The sequence below is a fragment of the Bactrocera tryoni genome, chromosome 3, assembly GCF_016617805.1.
Source record: "Bactrocera tryoni isolate S06 chromosome 3, CSIRO_BtryS06_freeze2, whole genome shotgun sequence".
Lineage (NCBI taxonomy): Eukaryota > Metazoa > Arthropoda > Insecta > Diptera > Tephritidae > Bactrocera > Bactrocera tryoni.
Genome location: NC_052501.1, coordinates 32,132,151 through 32,138,150, shown reverse-complemented (window position 1 = coordinate 32,138,150; position 6,000 = coordinate 32,132,151).

The following is a 6,000-nucleotide window of genomic DNA, read 5'->3' as shown; positions in this document are numbered from 1 at the left end:
TCTCCTGCTAGTGGAGAGGACCACCAACGGACAATAAACCAAAGGATGACGCCCGTTATAAGTTGAAATGAGAGATTAAGACGCAAAAGCGATACAAGGATTCAGGATAAGAGAACGGCAGCGGAGAAGCTTAAAACCAGCTGAATAATCTGGCAGGCAATTTGTGAAGAGACATTCTTGCTCAGTTTATGCGAAGTAATGTCTAACGGCGGTCCCTGGAGTCCAAATACAAGCTAAAGCGGCCGAAGTTAAGGATTTAGTACGTAGGCGTACTGTTCCGTAAGTCCAGTAAAGTTAGATAATATTAATTGAGCATAATCCCGAAAGAGGTGCATACTTAGCGGACAATATGAATCGTGCTTGTGAACTTTCGGCAGTATCTTTGGAAGATTCCCCCTCTGAACAAAAAACACAAGAGCCATCATATGGTAGCTGCAAAATCGCTTATAAAAAATCAATATTCCAACTTTACAGACATAGAACAGCAACTCGCTCACATCTCGAAATGACTTCAGAAGTTTTTGGACATCCATAATTCCACTGGAAAATACGTTTTCGCCCTCATAACTTCAAGTCAAGCAGATCCACAAAACGTATGACAAACTGGCCCAAAAATGTTCACTTGGTTGTAAACCAAAGGGACGTTAGCGACGGAAAGTCCCTTTCTTCCATCATCGTATCACCTCTTCATCACTGACCGTCACTTATACACACAGCTTCTAGTGAATGCAGGCTCCGAAGCCTCAGTTTATCCTCAGACACGACCTTCAAATAACGAAGATAACGATCGCCTACCAACACAACACCGGTGATAGCTTAAAACTGACAGATGCCTCCAATCCAATAAAATAAATATCGTACACAACGCAGTATCATATCTGTAGTTAGCTGAACTATGAAAGATTATTAACGCGGCTATCGCAAGACCATCAGAAAGCTAATGGTCATCAATTCTACCTCTCGCGCTCAAAAAGAAGGACGAATGGTGCCCATGCGTCAACTACCGTCGCCTCAACAAAGGTACTATACCAGATCAGTGCTCTGAAAATAAAACCGTAATCGTACACGGTACACCGACCTTTATCATGCATGCAGTCTAATTCCAGCAGCTGAGAAAGATGTTCATAATCACTCAAAGAAAACATCCAAGCCACTTCAGCAGAAATTGTGTTTGGTGAGACAGTGAGGTGAGGTTTTAACACCATCAAATCAAACCATTGAAGCACCTGAGCTCGTTAAAACGCTAAGAAAATAATTTATAAATCTAACGACTATGCTTCTGGATATAACCGAGTATAACCGAATCTTTATTCCACAGGATTTCGCAAATTCAACAAACGTTTTTATTCGAAATGATATAGTCAAACAATGATTTTCATCACCATTTGTAGGTTGTTTTTTATATTTCAGAATTAAAGAATAAAAATAAATATTAATCATCGAAAATCGCTTTATTGTTTTTCAAAATATTCTGCACTTATATCTATACATATTGCAATCCATAGCCAATTTGCCACTCTGATCTGAGGTACTATATCCAAACAGACCACTCATAAAATCGATGTTTTCAGCGCTTAAAAATGCAGTTCTTTCAGTCGATGTGTGAGAGCTTGCATTGTCATGGTGAAGGGTGATCCAACTTCGGTGGTTGGGTCTCATGATTTCTTGAACAACTGACAATAAAATAGTTATATACCACCCAAATTTTCTGCTCTGTGTTGTTCTAGTGGTATGGTTGCGGCATGTCCAGTTTATTTAACAAAACAGGCAACCATTTGCTTGGAAGTGCTTTTTACGCGATACTTTGTTGGATACGGCTTATTTTGAAATACCCATAGAACCGACTTCTTTTTACCTTCGGGTTTTTGATGGTAATTTGCTTATCCCTCTTTTATCTGGGGACGGAAGCAAGAGGTACACTCCTGATATTTTTATCATACATAAATTAAGCTATAATAATAATGCATCGAAACACACTTCATCGAAGCTGCTTTTGACAGCAATTTGGTCGTATTTTGGTATCTCCGCAAAACTAATACGGCTGTGTAAACTGACGTAGAGCAATACCAAAACCTCCGTCAGGATCGGGTAGGACTTATCCGAGCCGTTCGATACCAGACGAGGGAGGCGACTCCTTATCGTGCGACTTCTTCAATCTACTGCTGGAGAGAATAATTCGAGCTGAAGAGCTTAATAGAGAAGGTACAATCTTTATAAAAGTGTACAGCTGAAGGCGTATAGCGATGATACCTTGCTGTGGTGCAAGGGCTTAAAATACATACACCCGACAGCTCACCTACAACTACGACTAGGCTACAACCAACGCCGACGACAATGGACAACGGAAACAACGGCGGTACTGTTGCAGGCAAGGGAGGCTCAGTGGCTAAACGCAAGTTCAGTTTCCTGGACGCCCTATCGCCTGGGAAGCGAGCGTTGTTTGAGGAGCATGCCAGGGAGGATGATGATGACATACCCTATACAGCGGTGCTCAGCAGGCATCATCCACTCCACCCGCTAATAACACGCTAGCCACTCCGAAACTCCCCAAAGCAGGACCAGCTCAGGGGAGTCGCAACGAACTTGCACAGCAGGAGGCGCGGGCAAAAGAAAGAGGAGGCGCAGGGGAAGACTGCCCCCCTCTACCACCAGCAGGTCGTCCGAGTGGGAATGATGACCCTCGTAGGAAGGGTATGAGCGGTGTCAGCTTAAAATGGTATTAGGCACCTCCAGGAGGGAACAAATTCTGAGGAAGCCAAAGGGCTGGCGAGGAACAGGGTCAGAGGCGACAGTGTCTCCCTGGCCTCGAAGGTGCGTAAAGGCGCAAATACCGCATTTAGCAGTAAGAGGAGCAGCGGGGTTCGGGGTGGCGTACCTGTCAACGCAAATCCAACCATTAGGACTGGTAGCGTAAAGATGGCAACCAAACTCCAAGAGGCAACGGGGCAACTACGCCCAGGTAGCTGGAGGCCAACTCTTCGCACCGAATCCTCCTCGGGTAGCTGAGGACAGTGCAGATATGCGGATGCCATAAAAGGCATACAGGAGGGAAGTATTAGACATCACTCTGAGTAACGAACTCATGTCAGGGATGATCTCACAGTCGAGGGTGTCGTCAGAACCCTCACTGTCAGGCCACAGGATCTTGAGATTCGGGCTAAGGGTGGAGGTCATGGAAATCCACCCCAAACGTATCCCCAAAAACACAAATTGGACCACTTACCGGGATGCGTTAGAGCGAAATCTGAAAGCTGATTGAAAGTCGGTCAGAAGTACAACGGCCCTGGGACTGGAGAGCAGGCTATCTGCGCTAAATCAGGCCATCACAAAGACGTATCACTGTAGCTGCCCCCTAAAGACGATCACCAAAGGACGCAACTGCCCCTGGTGGTCCAGAAAACTCTTGGAACTCAGATCAAAAGTACGTAAGCTCTTCAATAAAGCCAAGCGTACTGGGAACTCGGAGGATTACAAAAGCAACCTAACTGCTTATAATAAGGAGATTAGGTCTGCAAAGCAGGAGAATTTTTGAAAACGTCTTCTCAACACCAGAAGCAGCTAGACTACACAAAGCTTTGGCCAAGGGGAAGACGAACACAGATCTAGCGATTAAGAAATGTGATGGTACTTATACGACCACTGCGGAGGAGAGGGCTACGGCACTCTTGCGAGCGCATTTTCCGGAGACAGTTGAGGAAGACCAGAGCCTACCTGTCGTAGAGCACAAGCCGTCTCGCCTGGATTGGGTAGTCACAAGAAAACTGTTTACTGCGGACTCAGTCAGGTTGGCCACGGCCTCTTTCGCCAAATTCAAGTTTCGAGGGGCGAATGGCATCTTTCCAGCGCTTCTGCAACAAGGGCAGCAGATTCTACTGCAACACCTTGTACAGCTGATGAGAGATGGCCTGGCGCTGGCGTATTTCTTTGAACCATGGAGGCCAGCAAAGGTGATCTTTAAACCGAAGGTGGGTAGGAAAGACTACTCACTGGCTAAATCCTTTAGACCGATCAGTCTAATTTCCTTCCTACTAAAGAGTACGGAAAAGATCTTGGACCAGGAGAAAAGGTCAAAGGCTCTTATAACTGCACCCCTGCATGCGAAGCAGCATGCCTACAGAGCAGCCAGATCGACCAACACTGCCCTGTAACAGCTAACCTCGGAGATACAGAGTTCGCTGGAAACCGGGGAGGTGACGTTATGCGCCTTCCTAGACATCGAAGGTGCCTTTGACAAGACGTCGCACAGGAGCTAGGCAAGGCCACTGGAGAAAGGGAATGTGGTACCAACAGTGCGCAGGTGGATAGAGGCCGTTTTGCGCTCCAGAATAGCAGAGACCCCCACAGGGAGATGGGCTATCCCCCCCGTTGTGGAGCCTAGTCATGCAATGGAATCCGCTGCCAAGGACATGCGGACGACATTGTTATCATAGCCAGAGGCAAATTTGAGGGTACTTTCTGCGATATCGTACAAAGGGGACTAGGCTTGGCCAAGGGTTGGTGCAATAGCGTAGGACTAAACATCAACCCCTTGAAGACGATCATCGGGGCTGCTTGGCCTAAGAAACCTAACACTCGGAGACAGAGAGGTAGAAATGGCACTGATGGTGTGCAAATAAAAATGTCTCTATTATTATTCAAGTTATCGCTTGTTTGGACGGACGGGTGGCTAAGACTAACAATCACAATTTAATTCATCTCGTCATCCTGATGAACTTGATATATTTCTTCTTCTTCTTAATTGGCGTAGACACCGCTTACGCGATTATAGCCGAGTTAAACACAGCGCGCCAGTCATTTCTTCTTTTCGCTACGTGGCGCCAATTGGATATTCCAAGCGAAGCCATGTCCTTCTCCACTTGATCCTTCCAACGGAGTGGAGGTCTTCCTTTTCCTCTGCTTCCCCCAACGGGTACAGCTTCGAATACTTTCAGAGCTGGAGTGTTTTCGTCCACCCGGACAACATGGCCTAGCCAGCGTAGCCGCTGTCTTTAATTCGCTGAACTATGTCAATGTCGTCGTATATCTCGTACAGCTCATCGTTCTATCGAATCCGATATTCGCCGTGGCCAACGCGCAAAGGACCATAAATCTTTCGCAGAACTTTTCTCTCGAAAACTCGCAACGTCGACTCATCAGTTGTTGACATCGTCCAAGCCTCTGCATATAGCAGGACGGGAATTATGAGCGACTTATAGAGTTTAGCTTTTGTTCGTCGAGAGAGGACTTTACTTTTCAATTGCCTACTCAGTCCGAAGTAGCACCTGTTGGCAAGAGCAATCCTGCGTTGGATTTCCAGGCTGACATTGTTGGTGGTGTTAATACTGGTTCCTAAATAGACGAAAGTATCTACACCTTCAAAGTTATGACTGTCAACAGTGACGTGGGAACCAAGTCGCGAGTGCGACGACTGTTTGTTTGATGACAGGAGATATTTGGTCTTGCCCTCGTTCACTGGCAGACCCATTTTCTATGCTTCCTTGTCCAGCCTGGAGAAAGAAGAACTAACGGCGCGGGTGTTGAGGCCGATGATATCAATATCATCGGCATACGCCAGCAGCTGTACACTCTTATAGAAGATGGTACCTTCTCTATTTTGTTCTGCAGCTCGAACTATTTTCTCCAGAAGCAGGTTGAAGAAGTCGCACGATTGGGAGTCGCCTTGTCTGAAACCTCGTTTGGCATTGAACGACTCGAAGAGGTCCTTTCCGATCCTGACGGAGCTTTTCGTGTTGGCCAACGTCAGTTTATACAGCCGTACTAGTTTTGCGGGGATACCAAATTCAGACATCGCGGCATAAAGACAGCTTCTTTTCGTGCTGTCGAAAGCAGCTTTGAAATCGACGAAGAGGTGGTGTGTGTCGCTTCTCCTTTTACGGGTTTTTTCCAAGATTTGGGGTCCAAAGCCACACTGATAAAATCCAATCAGTTTGTTGACGGTCGGCTTTAATCTTTCACACAATACGCCAAATAGAACCTTATATGCGATGTTGAGGTGGCTTA